A 21,849-nucleotide genomic window follows, 5' to 3' on the forward strand; every position below is an offset into this window, starting at 1 on the left:
CTCACGTGTAAACATTTGAATTGTTTTATGCCTCATTAGTCTTAAAACTAACATTTATAGAACTGACTAATAGAAAGTGTTTTTTTTTCATGGATCACCTCAAATCAGTGTTACATTCATTGTGTGTGTATAATGATGGCATGTCAGCTATAAGGGTGATGGAGGAAAAGTCAAATCTAAATGAAGTTTGTCACTTTTTTATTTCTTGTCATTATTTGTTGTCCTCCCCATGTGCTGCTGTACACAGGTGAAAAGAGACGTCCATTCACACCAAGCTTTTTACAGAAATCACCAAATCTTGATTTTAATACTGCTGAGATGATTTTATAGGAGTTTATTTTCTTATTTTAATACCAATATAAAAATCCCATACATATTATGGTGTAGTCGTGGAACAGTTGAGAAAACACTAAGTGCTTGTAAAAAGACTGGCGGCAGATCAAAATCAATCACATCTTTTATTAATGTTTTTTCTTTTCTAAATACATTTTTGGACCTGATTGTATTCAATAAAAATATGTATTACAGTTAATTTACCTTGTGATTAATTTACCAGATTATTTTATTCTTATGATAATTTCTTGCTTACAAACGTCTTAATAAGTAGATGATTATAATTGAAGGATGATAAGAGACTATAAATACTGCCATGTGTTTAAGTACAAAATCTGTTTGTGTTCAGAGAAGGTAAGTATAATGAATAATCTAAGGAAAATGAAATAAAGTCTGTTAAAAGTGCAGTGTTGTCAGGAAACAGAAGGAAGCGAGGCCAGGTAGCATGAATGAATGATTTCTTTTCTAATAGCTCATAACACACATCTGACACGCGCTAATCACGTGTTCTCTCATTCTCTATTTTCAATGCACTTCTACTCCCCCTAATGGTCACTTTAAGTATAACAAGTCACCACATGCAGTACAAACTAATTACACCTCAAATTAAACCCCACATTTTTATCAAAATCACATTCCAAACTGCAAACACGAGGTTTCTATTAAATAATATAATTCTAAATATTTTAATACCCTACTGTGTCTAAACACATGAGCGCTTCAGGAACTCGTGTTCGGGTTTACAATCACACACTACTTCCTTGTCTTAACGCCACCTGTTTTCCGCTTCCGCGTTTGAATCATTGAAGCCCCGCCCCTTTTGTGACGTTGGCATCCCTGATTGATCACATTTCGGTAAAACAGCGCCCTGGACGCGCTTTCAATGTCATGACAACTTTGTTGTGCTGCAGTTCAACACAAACATTTACTGACCACAGCAATGAAGCGCAAACAAACAGCTGAAATGTTTTTAATTGTTTTTAGTGATAAGCGTCAATGTTTTGAACAATCCGCTCTCCAAGACACCAAAAAAGATTTTTCAGCCAGAAAGAGCGACTTTCAGAAGAAAGAAGGAGAAATAATGACAGATAATAAGACGGGTAACAGCTACAGCTGCTTCTCCTGCTGTCAACTTTATTCAACTTTATTGTCATTGTACAGAGAACAAGTACAGAGACAATGAAATATAGTTATCATTTAGTTCCTAAAACCACATTAAATATCAATCTGTCATGCAGGAAATGCATGACTCTGTTCTGTTCGCTGTTTTAACTAGAAGTTTATAATGATTTCTGTTTGACTTAAACTTTGTTTTTTATTTTGTAGATAAATTTAACGTTGCCAAGTGCAGAGATAAAAAAGGCAACATCAGAAGGCCAATGAATGCCTACATGGTTTGGGCGAGGAAACAGCGGCCCATCTTTTCCAAGGCCAATCCAAATAGCAGCTCTGCAGAGATCAGCATGCAGCTTGGGATCGCGTGGAACAAACTGAGTGAAGAACAGAAGAAACCCTACTACACTGAATCATGGAGGCTTAAACAGGAACACGAACAGTTGTTTCCTGGTAGGTGAACTTTCTTTATAGACAAATGGCAAAATAACAAAAACACATCAATTCTGACACTTTTATTGTTTTTATGTTGCTTCTTACTCTTTAAATTCTTCTTTTCTATCATGTAGATTGGGTTTATAAACCGCTTCCAAAGAAGGGAAGGAGAAAAGGCAGTTTGCAGAGTAGTGACTCACAGAGGAGACCTGATCATCAACCAAACCACCACATAGTCATGAACATGCCAGAAGAAGTACCAGTCCATGACCTCGTGCCTGAAGTTAGTGATCAGTTCCCCGGCCTTAGCCACCAAGAACTGCTGTCTCCTAAAGACATCTGCTTTGATCCTCCTCTTTTCCCTTCTGTTTCTGAGTCGACTTTCTGCCAGACCAAGTGAGTTAGTAAACTGCATTGGAACAGTTTCAGAAGAATGACATGCAAATGAAGTTTTACTCTGCATCTTAAATAATCGCCATAATCGCCACTCATTTACTTTAATATGCAGCTAAAATTGTGCACTTCTGTTTACAGCACCTGCTATGGGTCTGACTGTACAAGCAGTGAGGTTCAGCTCGAGGACGAGGAGGAAATCACTTTGCTCAACAACGACATCTTTTCCATGTTAAATGAGGATTGTGACTTTTTTAACCAGTCTGGAGACCAGAATCATACTGAAGACCCCACAACAGCACAGAGATCCTGGATTCTGTACCAGTCTTTGATGTCGACAGCTCGAGGATCTGTTGAAGCAACTTGAAGAGATGGAAAATGATTCAGGAATAGAGGAAGATGGTGAAATACGAACATTTCATGTACTTTAGTGTGCATGTTGTTTTACCATCTTTAATTTATATTAAATTCTAATTTAAAGTTTTATTTAAAGGAATAAAGATTTTCAATTCAAATCATGTCTAATGTCTCTTCATCACAGAGAGCATTCAATCACTTTCCTGAAATCCACTTTAGTAAATTCAGTGATGTTTGATGTTCCTTAAAGAGAAGGAATTTGACAGAAAATCAAATGAGTTTCACTACAGGAATCGCTTTGGGCGCGACCAACTACAGAAGCTCCTATGACACTACATCTGTCTTAACAGGTCGACCCGTCTGTCCCCCTCTTACAATGTTATTCACACTTTCTTCCCATGAAGGACCACATCAAGCTCTCTCAGCATATCCAGTTTTAATGAGTACAGGAGGTTGCATCTCACCCATGTCCTTCTTCATATGGAGGAACCATCTCGGAACCCTCACCTGATGGTCATCGTGCATGGGCCCTGTAACCGCAATGCACTAAAAGCATTTAGAAACAGAGACTCAAGGGCATGGCTCCACTGGGGCTCGAACCCAGGACCTTCTGCGTGTAAAGCAGACGTGATGACCGCTACACTATGGAACCTGCTGCTGAGTAGGTTGATGTCCAATGTGCATAAATAGAAACATATCTCTCAAAATCTAACTGGAAAATATTAATTGAACTTAGAAAATTCACTGACTCAAATGTCACAATCATCTCCACTGTTTTGAGCGTGTTAAGCTCCAGGTTTTATGACTGCACCATGTCTCTCAGGTCTTTCTTCACTGAAGCAGGGTCGTTGGCTGAAAACTGATTTTCCAGCTTTTTAGAGTAGCTCCTCTTAGACACTCTATGAGGATCAATAATGAGGATTAATCTTCCTCATATTAATGATTTAATCATGTACTACAGAATTTGAAAGTAACTTGTAATCCTGTCAACTGGAAACAGAAAGCTGGGGTACACTGGGAACAAGTTTCCCAAAACTGGATAGTTGCAATCGGAAAACATTTTGCCTGAATTGATATTTCTGCTCATTAATGCTGTTTAGTTGACTGTGTGGTTCCATTATGTAGTAGTCATCACATCTGCTTTACATGCAGAAGCTCCTGAGTTCAACCCCAGTGGAACCATGCAGCTGGCGAACCTGAATGAGGTTTATGTTTTGTGACCAGTTTTGTTAAGAAAGCGAAGATATTCCTCAAATTATAACACGATTCTGCAAATAAAAATAACAGGTTAGCCTTTTTCTGCATTGTGCTTTTAACAGCATTGGACAAAAGCATTCCACAAGTAGAATCAGACTCAAGTGCATGGTTCTACTGGGGTTCGAACCCAGCACATTTTGCGTGCAAAGCAGACATGATGACCACTACACTATGGAACCTGTTGCTGAGAAGGATTATGTCCAATGTTATAAAGATAAACATCTCTTTTAAACTCTCAGTGGAAATATATTAATTAAACTTAGAAAACTCACTGACTCAAATGTTCCCAGGTTTTGCCCAATAATAGTTTTAGCCATGCAAATGAGTTTATTACAGCTGCTGACATTACTGAGTAAAATGCCGCTTCCTCAGAAGACCACACACAGTAGGCTCATGACCACCAAGTGAAAGATCTCCAGCATCTTAATGCAAAAACCAAAAAAACAGGTTTCATGTAGTAATTCATCACTTCTGTTTTACATGCAGGAGGTCTTGGGTTTGACTTTCAGTGCAACTATGTATAAAACAAATAATATGTAATAGTTTGAGATTAATAGAATAGAGTTTGTTTCTTCTAAACCATAACGTGATCACCTCTGCATCACACAAAAAGTAGAAAACTTTAGGAAAAGAGACAAAAGCTGAGTTGTGCTATGAGGCCAAGATTTTAAATAAAAAATACAATGAAAGTAAATATAAAGTAACCATATCCTGCTAGAGGGAAAGAAATTCCACCATTAGGGTCCCTTAACTGGTTCCATTGTGTAGTGGCTAACACGATTTTCAAAACATTTTTTCTCACTCTGGATGTATACAGTTCTTGAAAAGTGGGCAGGGGGACACCGATAACCATTGCAGACGTCTAAACTGTCCTCTGTAGTCCTCTGATGTCTGATTTTACAGCTGAGCAGAACCAGACAGGTATTAAAGCAACTCCTGTTGAACTTTCTAAGCTGGTGAAGGAAGTACATCCTCTGTTAAGCCTTTTTAACAATGGAGTCAATGTGATTGTCCCACTACATGCCCTGAGAGATGGTGGTGCCCAGGAACCTAAATAACTCCACTGCTGTTCATGATGGTGAGTGGGGGAAGAGCAGGGGGGTTTCACCTAAAATCCACAATTATCTCCACTGTTTTGAGCATTTTAAGCTCCAGCTTTTTATGACTGCACCATGTCTCTCAGGTCTTTCTTCACTGAAGCAGGCTCGTTGGCTCAAAACTGATTTTCCAGCTTTTTAGAGTAGATCATCTTATCCACTTTATGAAGATCAATGATTGCTACACTGGGGGTTAAACCCAGGACCTCCTGCGAGTTAAGGAGATGTGATGACTGTTAAAGCTGTAAGAGAAGTTGGACACTAAGGAAGGAGAAAAGGATAACTACAGGGAATAAAGTTTACCAGTCACACCATGAAGTTATAGGAAATAATGGAAGCCAGGCTGAGAGAAGAGGTGACTATCTGTGAGCAGCAGCATGGTTTCATGCCGAGGAAGAGCACCTTAGATGCATTATTTGCTTTGAGAATGTTGATGGAGAAGTATAGAGAAAGTCGAAAGGAGTTGCATTGTGAGTTTGTGGAGAAAGCGTCGACAGGGTGGAGAGAGTTGTGGTATTGTATGAGAAAGTCTGGTGTGTCAGAGAAGTATGTGAGGGTGGTGCAGGTCATGTATGAGGACAGTCTGACAGCAGTGAAGTGTGCAGTAGAAACGACAGAATGGTTTAAGGTGAAGGTCAGACTGCACCGAGGATCGGCCCTAAGAGCTTTCCTGTTTGCAGTGGTGATGGACAGGTTGAAGGACGAGGTCATACAGGAGACAGGAGAGGTATACAGGAGAGGTATATGCTGGAGAGAAGAGAAATAAAAATCAGTAGGAGTAAGACAGAGTACATGTGTGTGAATGAGAGGAAAGCAGTGAAGTGGTGCGGTTGCAGGGGAAGAGGTGGAGAAGGTGGAGGAGTTCAGGTACCTGGGGTCAACAGTGCAAAGTAATGGAGAGTGTGTTAGAAGTGAAGGAAAAAGTACAGGCAGGGTGGAGTGGGTGGAGAAGAGTAACAGCAGGAGTGATTTGTGATAGAAGAGTATCTGTGAGAGTGAAAGGAAAGTTTATAGGACTGTGGTGAGACCTGAGATGATGTATGGATTAGAGACAGTGGCATTTACTGAAAGACAGGAGGTGGAGCTGGAGGTAGCAGAGCTAAAGATGTTTAGATTTTCATTGGGATTGATGATGTTGAACAGGTTTAGAAATAAGTTTATTAGAGGGACAGCGCATGTAGGACATTTTGGTGACAAGGTGAGGGAGGCGAGATTGAGATGGTTTGGACATGTGCAGAGGAGAGACATGGGGTATATCAATAGGAGAATGCTGAGGATGGAAACACCAGGAAGGAGGAAAGAGGAAGACCAAAGAGGAGGTTTATGGATGTGGTGAGGAAGACATTCAGATGGTTGGGGTGAAAGAGGCAGATGTAGAGGACAGAGGGTATGGAGACTTATGGGAGAAGCCGAAAGAGGAAGAAGAAGAATTTGTAATACAGCACAAGCACATTATTACTGCATGATACAATAAAATCACATAAACATGTAATGGGATTATTGTGATCTTGTGATTTATTATCAATAGCAACAAATCCAATAACAAAGTTAAAATACCAAATAAAGAAGGAAACTAAGTTCAGAATCCAGGATTGTGGTGTTAAAGTGTTAGACTTTATGCAGTAAAAATAAATCCAGGCAGTTCCATGGAGGTTCCCAATAACACAGTCCAAACACAGTCTTGATAAACCCTCTTCAGCTACATGTGTAACGCCCACATTCCTCATTATTCTCTAAAAAGTAGCATGTAATTCTTTAATGGGCGCTTCATGACCCTCTGTCCCGTCCACAACTTCAACTCTTGGCTGTCTGTTCTTCTGACACATTTATTACTGTTGATAAATCAGCCTTCAAGAATAAGAGATGTTGTGCTCATTACTGCTTCATTACTGCTGATTCTAATCACACATTCAGCACTTCCTTATATACCGACCATAATCACAGTGTTAATGATCAGTGTAATTACTGTAAACATATAAATGCTGTGGTGACCCCCGTGTGTAATGCTGCATGACGGCACTGCTGGATTTGTAAGATTTGATTGGTGAATACAGGTGCAGTCTTTAAAATACTCGATTGTGTGGGTTTTGGAAGAATAAAATCATTCAGGAGTCTCCTGCAAAATGGTTTTAATTTTTTTTAAATAATAAAAATGACTAAAAACACTACTAGACTACTAGAGCACACTGAGGCAAAATGTCTAAAGCACAAGACAGAGGAGAATCGCTGAGTGCTACAGAAATTACTGTATCATTATAGAAAGGAACATACAAGTAAAAACCTTGGCGTCTCTGAGAAATGAGAAATATGATGTTCTATATGTGTAAGTTTGTCTCTGATGAACAAGCGGTGGCGATGAGGAAAAACTCCCGAGACGGCATAAGGAAGAAACCTTGAGAGGAACCAGACTCAAGAGGGAACCCGTCCTCATCTGGGTTTCACTGAATGTCCATTTATTACAGCTAAATGATGTTGAGGTGAAGTGATGATCAGATACAAACTGTAGTCCTGAGTCAGTGTAGCAGACTGTTAACATAAACTACAGTCCAAATCCCAACCCTCAAAGCTCCTGTTCTTACTCTGTTTTGTTTCTCGTGGACTATTTCAGCCTGGGGTCGTAAGTTTTGGACACTTTGTTTTGTGGTTTTCCTTTGTATTTTACCGGATAGTATTAGTGCACATGTTTGATCTAAAATAATGAAAGTGATGAGAATGAAGTCTTTGTACAAATAATCACACTCACACACACACACACACACACACACACACACACACACACACACACACACACACACACACACACACATTATGAGTTCCTAATAAAGTATTTGTAATACATGAACACAATTAGTATCATTGTACATCCAGTAACATGGTCATTTTTTAAACATATGCACAGAGTCGTTAAAGACTCCTAATATAAATAATACAAAATTACTGTAACATATAAATATTGAAAAATGGCCCTGAATTCTGTATGTACTGTAGATGTTTTGTTTGAAGTGTTGTGATCATGAAGATGAAATCCTGCAGGTTATTTGGGTTTGTACTGAGTGATAGTTGTTTCATAAACACCTTCTTATAAAAATCCAACTCAAATGTTAAATAAAAATTCACTCTAAATTTGTAATCAGCGGCGTCTCACCATCACATTCCACTACGGGAGCGCAGGAGGAGGAGATGCCCGACTGCATGGAATACAGGAGAACATCAAATCCCCTGGATGTCTCAGGTGGAAGACTTTTATACCACCCGGAAAATGTGTGTAAGATTATCAGGGTGTGTGGTGTTTTGCACAATGTGGCACTGAGGACCAGTTTCCTCTCCTCGAGGAGGTCACGTTTGTAAGGAAGACAAAAATAATGGTTGTTATTAGTGTTTATTGTGTCTCATTGTAGTAAAAGATTAAAATCAAGATTTAAAAAGATAAAAAAGATTTGAAAAGACAGAAATAAAAAATGATCAAAAGACGAGACGATCTACAAGATACAATAGCTTTACACTCAGCTTTATACTATTGACTATAAGTGTAAAACTATCATAAATAGCCATAAGAGAAACAGAAAGAGGAAAAAGGCATGTTCAGACTCTCTGTTTCTCTTGTCGTCTTCTTTTTTTTCTATTTCTCCTTTTCTTTTGAATGTTTTCTTGTCTCAGCTGAGCAACAATTTCCTCCCATCGCTCTCGGACTCTCATATAATGATCTGTTTTATTCTCTGAAGTCTTCTTTTCTTCCTCACAGAGATTCTGGGTATCCTGGAGCCCCCTGTTGGTCTGAAGCTGTAAGTTGTTCCTCTCCTCTATGTCAAGTTTAGTTTTCTCTTTCGTCCTCTTGTTTTCTTTAAAATCCAAAGCGGCCTCCAACTGAGCAACACGTTCCTCCAGTCGCTCTTTCTCTCTGATCAAATGATCTCTCTCCTGCTCTGCACTATTTTTTACTTTCTCACAGTGATTCTGAGTATCCTGGAGCTCCATGGTGGTCTGTTCCAAAGTGACCTCAAGCTGAGCAACATGTTCCTCCAGTTGTTTTGTTTTCTCATCCAGCTCTCTCTCACATTCTACAGTTTGCTCCAGTTCCTCATTGATTTTCAGGGAAGACTGGAGCTCCATGGTGGTCTGTTCCAAAGTGACCTCAAGTTGAACAACATGTTCCTCCACTTTCTTTTGTTCAATTGTCCAGCTCTCTCTCACAGTCTACAGTTTGCTCCAGTTCCTCATGGATTTTCAGGGAAGACTGGAGCTTCATGGTGGTCTGATCCAAAATAAACTCGAGCTGAGCAACACGTTCCTCCAGTTGTTTTTGTTCTCTCGCCCAGCTCTGGCTTCTCTCAGTTATGTCCTGTTCCTGCTGCTTTTGCTCAGAAGCCAAAGTAGCCTCCAGCTTTTGCACCGTCTGTAGCAGAATGGCTTTCTCTTCTTTCTCTTCTGTTAACTTCTCTATCATTAGAAGAGAAAATGCATCCAAGTCTTTCACTACTTTCTCCATGTGTTCCAGCTTCTCCTTCATTTCAGCAATCTGCTTAGTTTTCTTGATCTTCTGGTTTGAAAAAACTTTCTCAACCTTCTGAAGAGCTCCATGTTTATGCCTCTTTACTCACAAGCAAAAACTTTGGAAATGAGAGAAACAGAGACGCGTTTCCAATTATAGACGTTGCCTTACTGTGACATCACAGGGAGATGCCCGCCCTCCGTCTGTGACGTAACCCGTCTCTTTTAACCTGACACTATGCGCATGCGCACATTACAGAGGTAAAGAGCGGATAAAATATCATGTCTTCAAAGCTTTTCTGTTGTTCCTGAGAGAAGAGCGATATTACAGTCATAAATAAGATAAAAACGGCTGTAAACTGTGTATAAAGCGAGTGAATCCGAGTTGAGAACCGGAAGTTGATCGGAGTGACTCTATGAATGTTGCAGAATCATAAATGACCAGTAGGTGGCAGTGTGATGTGTATTAGAGCTCACTGTCACAGCAGGTAATTAGAAGTAGTGGAGCTCTAATGACGTCATTAATAGCGAGGACAAGACACACAGCAGTTTGGGATTCTTTTATTGACTTTATTGATTAATTGATTTGGAGTATGATTGTGTTTCTGATCAAAGTAAGTTCATGTGTATGGAGTAAAAACAACCTGTACATTTCTCACTTCCAGACAGTATTATGAGATGTTCATCTGCTGGAAGTTCATGTTTAATGCTGCATGTTTTATAGGATTTATGAGCTGGAATTAATGTTTTACTTTTAAATGTTTTCTTTTAACCAACTGGTGCATTTTTATCTTTATGCTTCAGATGAGTTTAATAAAAAAAACACATTTTTACTACTTATTAAAAAATAAAACGTCATTCTGAGTGAAACCAATTGTTTATTAAATGCATTATTCACTAAATAAACATCAATGAAAACTGGATGATTTGTTTTTATTGAATGTAAAAATATTAATTTGAGGATAATTGAACTTAATGAATCGAATAGTTTAGGATTAAATGAAGACTTTACTGAACTAAACAGCACTGAATTCTCCTTTAAATGAACTTAAGTTTACTGAACTAAATACTGTTACTTATATGAAAATAAACTCGGTTTCTTGAACCCTGTTCGGTTTCAGCCCCACTTTTGGGCCTCACAGCTGAAAATGACCTTCCTGACTTTCAATGGTAAAAGTTCCTGACAACAGTGTGCTACATACACAATTTACATCTCTTTTAAAAGAACACACTTTGGGCTTTACATCATCCAAAGATGCTGAAGTTCCTTAGAAAAAAATGTGTACGTCATAAAACATTATTTTTTTTATATATAAATACATGAATTCGGTCCTGAAACAATCCAGAATAGTGACGGGTTAAAAGTCACATGTGTAATGAGTTTATATTTTAACTTTGAAGAAAATACAATAAAAAGGAGATTCCTATAAACATTATTCTGAGACTGTGTGTAGTCCTTTTCTCCCTCCGTCTGTTTGAGGAAAAGCAGCCTGATAACCAAATGTACTGGGAATAATAACATTCACACAATAAGCATAAGACTGGTATTTAAACATTAGAAAAACAGTAGAAGAAGAAAGTAATGAAAATAAAAGTAGCACAATGCTTCCTTCAGTGCCTCTGTGAATGATGGAGCACATCTGAACCTTCCTTTTATCCTTCCATTCTACAAACAGCACATCCTCTTCTCTCAGCCAGTGATGAGGCCTCGAGGAGCTTTTTTCAGAAGCTTGTTGGTGATGGTTTGAGGGTTTTTGGACTGAATTTTCCCACATGCCCTGATGTTCTTTTTTAGGAGATCTCTAAACAGTGCTGGACTTGTGCAGAAGTCGTCAACGAACAGTTTGTAGCCCGTTCCCAACATCTTCTCATCAACAAGTGCCATGACAGATGGTCTACAGCAGGGGTGGCCAACCAGTCAGAGACCGAGAGCCACATTTTTTACTGTGTTTATGCAAAGAGCCACATCATACACATGGGCACACATGAACATCACCCATCCCTTCCTCTTACTTACACACACACACACACACACACACACACACACACACACACACACACTTTTACTATGCATGTTACTTAGTGGGACTTTTGGCATTCCTTGCCTTAAACAATCCCCTTCAAATCTGCCTCGTATTCTGTTGTTGCCTCTCAAAGCAATTCTTTCACGTGAGTGTCAGTCAGAACAGATCGATGCTTTGATTTCACGTGTTTCAGGGTAGAAAACACAGACTTTGTTTTTTTTTTTTGTGCGTGTTCACTTCGCTTGAGTTCAATACGGTATTTTCGTCAAATGCGCATGTGCGTGAGATGACCATACCGCAGGGATGGGCAATTAATTTTTACAAGGGGCCACATGAGAAACCTGAATTGTGTCAGAGGGCCACACCAATGATAATATTTTAGGGATGCACCGAAATGAAAATTAAATTCAAAAGGCAATGAAATCCATAATTTTTTGTGTTATGCCTTTTGCCTTGGCACCATCACTGGAAAACTTTCCTGCCTTTTTAAAAACGTCCTCTACAGACAGAGTGCGCATGCTCGGATTGACTTTACTTTTCTGCGCCGCGTTCTTCTCATATTTAGAATGGCAATCGTAATGTTTGGATTTCAGGTGATAAATAACACCCGACTTGGAGAAACTCTTTGCAGATACACCCCCTCTTGAAATTTCAGCATTGCATGTTTTGCAAATCGCTCTCCGCACACCGCAGACATGTTGCTCTTATCCAGATAACCGTGTGCTGCTGCGCTTTTTTATTGCGTCATTACAATTATGTTTCTGCAGTGTTGTTTTGGTGATTTAGGTATTTCAGCCGAAAATTTTAGGTCTGATATACCGCAAAGTTTCCCTGTAGGGGCAAGCTCATTTAAGTCTTAAAAATACCGTATTGAACTCAAGCAAAGCGAACACGCACATTAAAAACAAACAAACACAAACTTCGATATGAACGTAAGAGCCGCATGAAACCAGCCAAAGAGCCGCATGCGGCTCGCGAGCCACGGGTTGGCCACTCCTGTTGTAGAACGTCAACAATATTTAGGGCATACAATTTCAAACAGGCAATGCTGACAAAAGCTAGGCAGAGATGTCTACAAACAATTTGAGTTTTATATGATCAGAATCAGACTTAATAACTTACTCATCATAGCAACTTGCTGGAAATTCCTCGAATGGGTCGATTCGCTCTCTTCAAAATGCAAACGATCCTCATCGGAATCACAATCTTCTTCGGATGAAAAGGTAAATTCTTCATCCATTACTGATGTCCGGTTCGTGAACGAATCGTTCATTTGAACTGGTTCTTTTTAGTGAATCGGTCGAACCGGTTCACCAAATCGGACTGAATCGTTCAAAACAGTTCGCGTCTCAAATCAGCAGTAATCAACAAAATTACTCAAGTTACTCACTTTTGAATGTGTATGAGGTGTATGAGAATGGGGTTCTTCTTTATTTTCTCCAACAGTACACATATTAAACTGAAACATGCTGCTGAACAAGTGATCATCACTGAGCATGCGCATACCTGCCGATTCCGAGCAGCACACATACTGCTGTTCTCGAGTCACCAGCACTGTATCAAGAACCGTTTCTTTCAGACACGTCCGACATTCTACTGATACCAGCGAATTGTTGATACTGAGCATGCGTGACCTACCGAGCAGTACGTGTGCTGTCTGACACACACACACACACACACACACACACACTTTACATACTGTAAAGGCTGGTGCTGCTCTGCTGATATATGAGCGCAGGTGAACTGAGGACTTAAATAAAAAGTAAGTTTTTTTACTAACAACTTTAAACATCAACATTTTGCACATCAGTGCCTGTATTGGGTGATTTAGTGCAAAACGTAAATGTAAGGAACATTTCTAAGATGATGATGATGATTTAATTTAAACAGATAAGCTATATGCCCTCATGCAATAGACATGACTTTATTTAAATGTGTTTAGTGTGTATGTTCATCCGCTGAGATGATATTTGGATATGCATGACGTCATGACATAAGGACGTAAAAGAACTGGAGAACCGTTTTTTTAACCGTTTTTTTAAACGAACTGTCAGAAAGAACTGATTCACAAAAAATATTTGGACTTCCCATCACTATCATCTATGGGCGTATGCTTCCCCAGTTCATCTCACCTTCTACACACACATGAGTCAGGTGTGTGTCTGCGCCTCAATTAATGTTCAACTCCATTAACTAAAGGATTTTATTCACTTTAAATAAAGCGATTCTCTTTAATGTAGTTGATGCAGACTCATTTATAAATTAGTTGCGGCAAAAATGCTGATTTCGGATGTAATTTTCCATGAATCTGCTCTATTAGAGATTAAAATATCACTTATCTAGTGAACGTTAGCTTGTTTACAATAGCTTGTAGCATAGTGCACTGACACTAACACACCAAAGCCGTTTCACATGCAGTGTTTTATTTGGGACGACTTGGTATAATGTTAACATTAACACACAATTAGCATATTGTTTATCTGTGCATTTACTAAATGATCACTGTGCTACATCCGAACTGACCCACTGTATTTTTATAATCAGTTTCTATTCTGTTCTTAAATGTCTTCATTAATTTGTAAATAAAATGTTAAACATGTTTTTAATTCCTTGTTTTTATTGTTGTGATTATTTTTTTATAATAGTTTTACTTTATTTATGTAAAGCAGTTTGAATTATTATTGTGATTGATGCAGTCTCCATGCTACAATAATAATGATAGAAACAAAGTTTTTCACTGTGGGGGCATTTCTTTATACTGTAAGCACAATTTGACTGTATTATTTGTGTCCCCCTTCAAAAATTGCTCATGAGAAATTTTATATTTATTGTCCCCCCTACTGTTAAATGAAATTTACGCCCATGTCTTCATCACTGTCCAAAACCATCTGAAGAGATTCCTCACCGGTGTAGTGTGTCATCTTTTAAACGCAGCTGAATGTGTAATAATCTCAGTGGAATCGCATTGTTTAATGCCACTGTCCGGGAAGCGTGTGTGTGTGTGTGACTCAACAAACTGTTTTACCTGTGAATAGCGGGGGGGCGTGTCCGCTCGCAGCTCATTATAAGATAATGACCTGAGGTGGAAAGTCTGTGCTTCTACTTGGTTTCACATGATTTATATTCATTGGAAACATATGTTTTTTATTTCACCGACTTATTCTAAAACTACATACTTTAAGCTGTCTAAAGATATATTTTTTTATTTCCGTGTGTCAGATATTGGCCGAGTTTCACCGCTTTTTAATGACGTGTTTCTAAACGAAGATCACGCAAACAAAGGCGACAGATGGCGCACCCTGATTATTTTATTCATTTAAAAAAAATACAACATTTTGTTTATATAGTGAGCATACACAAATGAAAGTAGACCATTTACAGATTTAAATGATGTATTACTTGACATGTTTGATCAAATATGACCGAGCAGTTTAAGCTCTTTTTGCTGGCATCTGAAAAAAAAGCTTCTTTGAGCGCCGGCGGCAAATCAGACTCCGTCTGATCCAGTGCGGCAGGGGAGTAGATATAGAATGGTGAGACTGCAGTGAAGACCACACCGCATCCTGTAACCTCAAACGACGACCGTGTCTCAATGATAATATCATTGAGTCTTTTCTATGTGTTTGAAATTTGCGACATAGGATAGGACGACAATTCCAATCACGATGTTTCGCTGGTTCAGTTGTCCATAGAACATAGCCACAGAAGGTGATGGTGTAGTACGTTACAAAGGTGCTTTGCATGACAAATTCCGTGAAGAGAAAACTGTGAGTGCTCGGAGCAACCAGCGAGTGGGCAGGAACTCCAAAGGATTGGGCAAGGGTAATAGCCCTACGCACATGAAAGATACGGGTGATCAGCTGAAGTCCTGCAGGAAGATCATAGACAGAGTTCTGGATGGAATCTATCCACATTCCATCTGGGGAGAACATGTCAGCGTGGTGCAAAATGTCCATCACCGGTCTGAACCGGTCCACATCAGTTTTCCAAACGAATTCATCCTTTTCTGGAGGAAACCTGTACCATTTACGAGATTCACGATGGCACAGTTGACTTAAAGGACCGATAGGCCGCTCCAGGCACCACAGGCAAAGATTGGGATAAAGAAAGGCGAAACAAGCATAGCAGGGACCTCTTAAGGTGTCAAAGTTGAAGCGATACCCCTCAGCACATGCTTCGATGTACGCACACATGCGTTGATGCAGACACCTCCTATGTTCATCAGCTGCCATGTTCCTGCACACAGCATAAAATACACACAACAACAACATGATTTATATACGATATAATCAAAGAATCAGAATTAAAGCGTAGAAAGAGTTTAGTGCTTTTAGTTATAAGGAAACGTTTGTTACAGTCATTTTTTTCTCATTGACTAGGGCCATAATCCCTCCATCCAAATCCACATAGATGTTTTGATCCATATCTGTGGAGATGTTTTCTGTAGAAGACTCTTCACCTGTAATTTTATACACTGGGAGCTGTACGTATTGTCTAAACAATGACAAGGAATTCCACAACAGATAAAACATGCCACGGCTGCAAGGATTATTAAAATTGTAGTCCCAGTCTGACCCTATTCTACTCTATTTATTAGTATATTATGTTCATTATACTTGGAGTAAACAGGTTACATGAGTTTGATTAAAATATGGGATAAATAGGTTAAATTAAGCTACTTCATTGTATCTAATAGATTATATACTAATTATTAGGTACATTTGTTGGATTAATATAAAAAGTTAAACTATAAAAGCTAAGCTTAGCTAGCCGGCTAGTTACCCATGCAAATGTCGCTAAATAATGACTTTAATAAAGACCGAGTCTTCTACTAAATAATCTACAATATTCTGCCATAATTATTTAGACGACTTACCAGGTACCTGTATGAAGAAATGTTCAATAGAAGAGAATTTGTAATGTTTTTTTAGTTGCTGCTAATCGCTGCTGCTTCTTGCTGCTGTTTGTTTGTTTGGTGGTTGTCAATTTTAGTGTGTCTTTACTTACAATTGGTAAATTCATAAATGAGAAACAAAAGCACGCTTTGAATTATATATACGTGTCACACTGTGACATCACACTTAGATGCCCCGCCCTCTGCCGGTGACATCATCATGTCACTCACTTTATTTCTCTCTCTATTTCTCTCTATCTCTCTCTCTTTCTCTCACACACACACACACACACACACACACACACACACACACACACACACACACTCTGCGCATGTACAGATTACAGAGGGAAGATTACACACAATCCGGAAGTTGACCCGAGTGACTATATGAATGTTGTAGAATCATAAATGACCAGATGAAGCTGACTGAGGTGAACCCCTGAAACTAACCCAGGAACAGAGTAGGAACATTCTGACCACCTGCTGGTTTCTTTTTGAGAGACTGCTGAAAGGAAATTTCTTGAACTATCTATGGACTCAGTCTCGGTCGACCTCATTGTTTTGAATAGAAGTGACTGAACTGAACTCTTGAACCGAGTCACTTGAACTGAATCTAAGGAGTCGAAATCATCGAAACGAATCATTTCAAACTGAATTGACCAAACTCAATGACCTAAACTAGATTTTTTTTTCCTCTTTATGGAAAAAGTAGCTTTAAATGCAACACTCGTTTAAAACAAAACCAATATAGAAACATTTATTCCAGCTCATAAATCGTATAAAACATGCAGCATTAAACATGAACTTCCAGCAGATGAACATCTCATAATACTGTCTGGAAGTGAGAAATGTACAGGTTGTTTTTACTCCATACACATGAACTTACTTTGATCAGAAACACAATCATACACCAAATCAATTAATCAATAAAGTCAATAAAAGAATCCCAAACTGCTGTGTGTCTTGTCCTCGCTATTAATGACGTCATTAGAGCTCCACTACTTCTAATGACCTGCTGTGACAGTGAGCTCTAATACACATCACACTGCCACCTACTGGTCATTTATGATTCTGCAACATTCATAGAGTCACTCCGGTCAACTTCCGGTTCTCAACTCGGATTCACTCGCTTTATACACAGTTTACAGCCGTTTTTATCTTATTTATGACTGTAATATCGCTCTTCTCTCAGGAACAACAGAAAAGCTGTGAAGACATGATATTTTATCCGCTCTTTACCTCTGTAATGTGCGCATGCGCATAGTGTCAGGTTAAGAGAGACCGGGTTACGTCACAGACGGAGGGCGGGCATCTCCTGTGACGTCACAGTAAGGCAACGTCTATAATTGGGAACGAGTCTCTGTTTCTCTCATTTCCGAGGTTTTTGCGTGTGAGTAAAGAGGCATAAACATGGAGCTCTTCAGAAGGTTGAGAAAGTTTTTTCAAACCAGAAGATCGAAGAAAACTAAGCAGATTGCTGAAATGAAGGAGAAGCTGGAACACATGGAGAAAGTAGAGAAAGACTTGGATGCATTTAATAATCTGATGATAGAGAAGATAACAGAAGAGAAAGAAGAGAAAGCCATTCTGCTACAGACGGTGCAAAAGCTGGAGGCTACTTTGGCTTCTGAGAGAAAGCAGCAGGAACAGAATATAACTGAGAGAAACTCCACACATCTCCAAAACATCACTGAGCTCCAGTTTTCCCTGAAACTCTACGAGGAACAGGAAAAAACAGTAGAACGTGAGAGAAAGAGCTGGGCGAGAGAACAAAACAACTGCTGGAACGTGTTGCTCAGCTTGAGGCCACTTTGAAAAGAAAAAAAGAAAAGAAGGCAAAACTAGACATGGAGGAGAGGAACAATTTACAGCTCCAGACCATCAGAGAGCTTCAGGATTCCTTGAATCTCTGTGAGAAAGAGAACAATAATTTAATGAGAGACCGAGACCAACTGGAGACACGTCTTGCTCTGCGAGAGGCCACTTTCGATTCTGAGCAAAATAAACACAGGAAAGAAAAAGAGAAGGCCAAACACGACCTGGAGGAAATGACCACCTCACACCTCCAAACCACCAGGAAGCTCCAGGATTCCCTCAACCACTGTGAGGAAGAGAAAAAGAGGGCAGAGCACGAGAGAAATAATTTGATGAGAGAACGAGAGCGACTGGAGAAACATGTTGCTCAGCTGGAAAAAATTTTGAGTGAATTTGAGAAAAAACAAAAGACCAAACGAGACATCACTCGCTTTAAAACCAGATTCCTCAATAATTCATGAGGAACAGGAAATGGCAGCACTGAAGAGAATCTGCAACGCTCTGGAGAGGTTTAGATTCAGCATGTGAGCACATGCAATTACATATCATAAAGTACAAAACACATCAATGTTTATTGTAATATTTAATAAAAATTTTATATTTTAATATTGTGTGTTTTGTGTCTTTTATTAAAGTGTTGGACTTCATTTCGTAACTAAGAATTAAAATCCACATGATAAAATGTTGGGAAAATGTGACAAAAGTAAATGATAATAAAATAAAGGTTTTGATTGAAATCATTTGAACATGAACAGAAGTTAAACTGATCAAAACTATCGATTGCTGCAAAAAGTTTAGTTTGAATGCAGCCTTATAACATCTACTGCTCAAATATAACTTCTGACCACCTCAGTTATGTTAAAAACATCAGAAATAAATCTTTGAATCCAAAACATTAGAAAATAACAATTTAAATCAATAGATTTATTTTATTAATTCAATCCATTCAGTTAAAAAAGATTTGATTCGGTAATTTTGACTCCTTAGATTCAGTTTAAGTCACTGAGTCAATTCACTGATATTGATTCAATTGATTCACCAGGAAATGATTCGATTCCACAGTTCACAAACATAAAACACTCCTGTCTCCTTAAAAATATCACTTGAAAAGAAACTTTTGTTCTGTTTGTGCAAAACCAGCAGGTGGTCAGAAAGTTCCTTCTCTGTTCCTGGGTTAGTTTGAGGGGTTCACCTCAGTCAGCTTCGTCTCCGTGGTTTGGCTCGTCATCTTACATCATCGTCTTATTGTAATGAACGGTGTTCCAGCATGAAAAAACCCCTGACCTGCATATATACAGACAATAATCAGTTCCCAAACATCTCAACATTCACTGTTTCTAGTTCAATAACAGAACAAATAGCATTCGTACAGTTCAGAGTCTGATTTGAGGTTTAATCAAGTTTTCATTGGATTCTAACATGTTTGATTGAGTTCTTGTATGTAGATGATACTTTTAATACATTTAATAGTAACTTCATGCAGGTTCTTACCATAAAGACTCAATGTTATAAAAAGTTTTTGACAAAATAAATTGTTTCAATGTTATTAAATCTGTACTCGTTATTTCTACATTATTTATTACATTAATTTTGATAAGCTGATTTAATCAACAGTTTAAGTTTTAGACAGTTTAATATTATTAAGAAAAATATGTTGCTTTGTAAAAGATCAACATCACATATAACTAGACAACAAAACACCATTAATAATATTTGTACAGAATTAAGTAAAAAGAAAGTCCTGACAGAGCCACTAGAGGGCAGTGTGAGACTGACATCTGACAACCAACTGCAGTTATTATTATTATTATTATTATTATTATTATTATTGTTATAGTTTTGGGGGGATTTATGAATGTTCCTTGCTTTGATCAGCAAGATCAGTCCAGTCCAGTTTTATTGTTTAAGCAAAACCAATTATTAGGAATTTAATCATTTTATCACTTTGGGTTTTATTAATGTGTAAATCTGCATATAATAATAATACAAATTATTCATTATAAAATCATAAATATGTTTAAATGTAGACATTCAGGTACTAAAGCACCTCAGTGCAATAAAGTATTGCATTCTAAAGTCCAGCAAACACGACATGGGAGTCAATTCCTTGTAGCATTTTCTTGAACTTGGTTTGCAGGAGAAAATCTGGTTTTGTTGAAATAACAGGTTAACAGATCATAACTGGATAAATAACTAATGAATAAATGCTTCATTCAGCTCATTAACATGCAAACTGATGAGTTCCATCACCTGCTGTATGAACCTGAACAGAATCCACATTGTATTTCTAGTTGAAGATGCTAAGATTCTCTTTTTATTGAAATCTTTTTATTAAAACAGCAGGATGAGTTACTAAAGCTGAGCTTTTTCTCTCATTGAGACCTGAATTCTGTAGAACTGCTACTGCAATTTTTACATGAGATGCAATAAAATCGTCCACCTACAGAACCTACAGAAACCAAACGTGACTTCCTGTAACTCAGCGTAACTTCCATGGAGGAGTCTCCCCCGTGTGGGTGGAGGAGGAACTGCTACAGTTTAGAGCCTGATCTGAGGTCAGAGCAAGTTGAGTTGTAACATGTTAATGGTACATTTAATAAATTTAGTACCACCTTCATGCAGGTTCTCAGCATAAATAGTGAATGAACCACATCTGACTCGGAAAGTACGGTGTCCAAATACTTTTGATCACACCGTGTGTATCAGCTGAAAAGCAGCAGCTTCGGATCAGTCGCTTTTCCACACTGAGGTTAAGGCCACATCTTTAAAATACACGGTTAAGCAGCCGCACTTTGTGTTGCGCGTCTAATCGTACACGTACGGTACGGGTGGTGGGAGCGGTCAAAATACATGTAAAGACGCTTCAGAACGGCGTTTCCGTTAAGAAACAGAAAAATCAGTGCATATTTTGCGGTGCGAGACCGTTAAGTGTTTTATACGTCAGTAGTAGTATTTTATAATCAATGTGAGATTTGATTGGGAGCAGTGTAGACTGATTAAAACAGGGGTGATGTGATAATATTTCCTAGATCTAGTGAGGGCTCTTGCTGCTGCATTCTGAACTAACTGAAGCTTATTTCTGCACTTACTCACACACCCAGACAGTAAAGCGTTACAGTAGTCTAATCTACAAGTAACAAAAGCATCAACTAGTTTTTCTGCATCCTGTAACGACATCATATTTCTAATTTTAGCAATATTTCTAAGGTGAAAGAAGGCGATCCTGGTAATATTATTCACATGAGTCTTAAAGGAAAGACTCGGGTCAATAATCACACCAAGATCTTTAACTGCTGTACACGCTGAAACAGAAACACCATCCAGAGATGCTACGGAATCAGAAAGGTTGCTTTTAGCTGCATGTGGTCCTACACTGTAAAAAATGATTTGTTGACACAACTTGATTTAGTCAAGTCATCTTGTTGCATTGACTCAGTTAAGTTTAGCACATTAGGTGTTAAGTTCACTCAACTTTTATTCATTTGTTGAAATGATTGAGCCACTGTTCTGAATCAATTAATGAGCATTTCAAATCTTTAGTTAAGGCAACTGAAAAACCTATTGGTAAAACATCATTTTTCATGTTTTCACAACAATAGATCTAGTCTAATAACATAAAATAGTCATTTTTCCTCAACAT

The 21,849-nt window shown here is 38.4% G+C and overlaps 1 protein-coding gene and 2 non-coding genes across 3 annotated transcripts in view; 1 reads left to right on the forward strand and 2 right to left on the reverse strand.

Moving 5' to 3' along the window:
* LOC124384658 (leucine-rich repeat flightless-interacting protein 1-like) overlaps window positions 1–21,849 on the forward strand; it is a 468,068-nt gene that overhangs the window by 44,929 nt on the left and 401,290 nt on the right. The window lies entirely within an intron of this gene.
* Window positions 3,211–3,283, reverse strand: trnav-uac. Its single transcript has one exon. It is a non-coding gene; the product is annotated as a tRNA-Val (tRNA).
* On the reverse strand, window positions 3,995–4,067 carry trnaa-ugc. The gene has a single exon. It is a non-coding gene; the product is annotated as a tRNA-Ala (tRNA).

The sequence above is a fragment of the Silurus meridionalis genome, chromosome 4 (assembly GCF_014805685.1).
Source record: "Silurus meridionalis isolate SWU-2019-XX chromosome 4, ASM1480568v1, whole genome shotgun sequence".
Classification (NCBI taxonomy): domain Eukaryota; kingdom Metazoa; phylum Chordata; class Actinopteri; order Siluriformes; family Siluridae; genus Silurus; species Silurus meridionalis.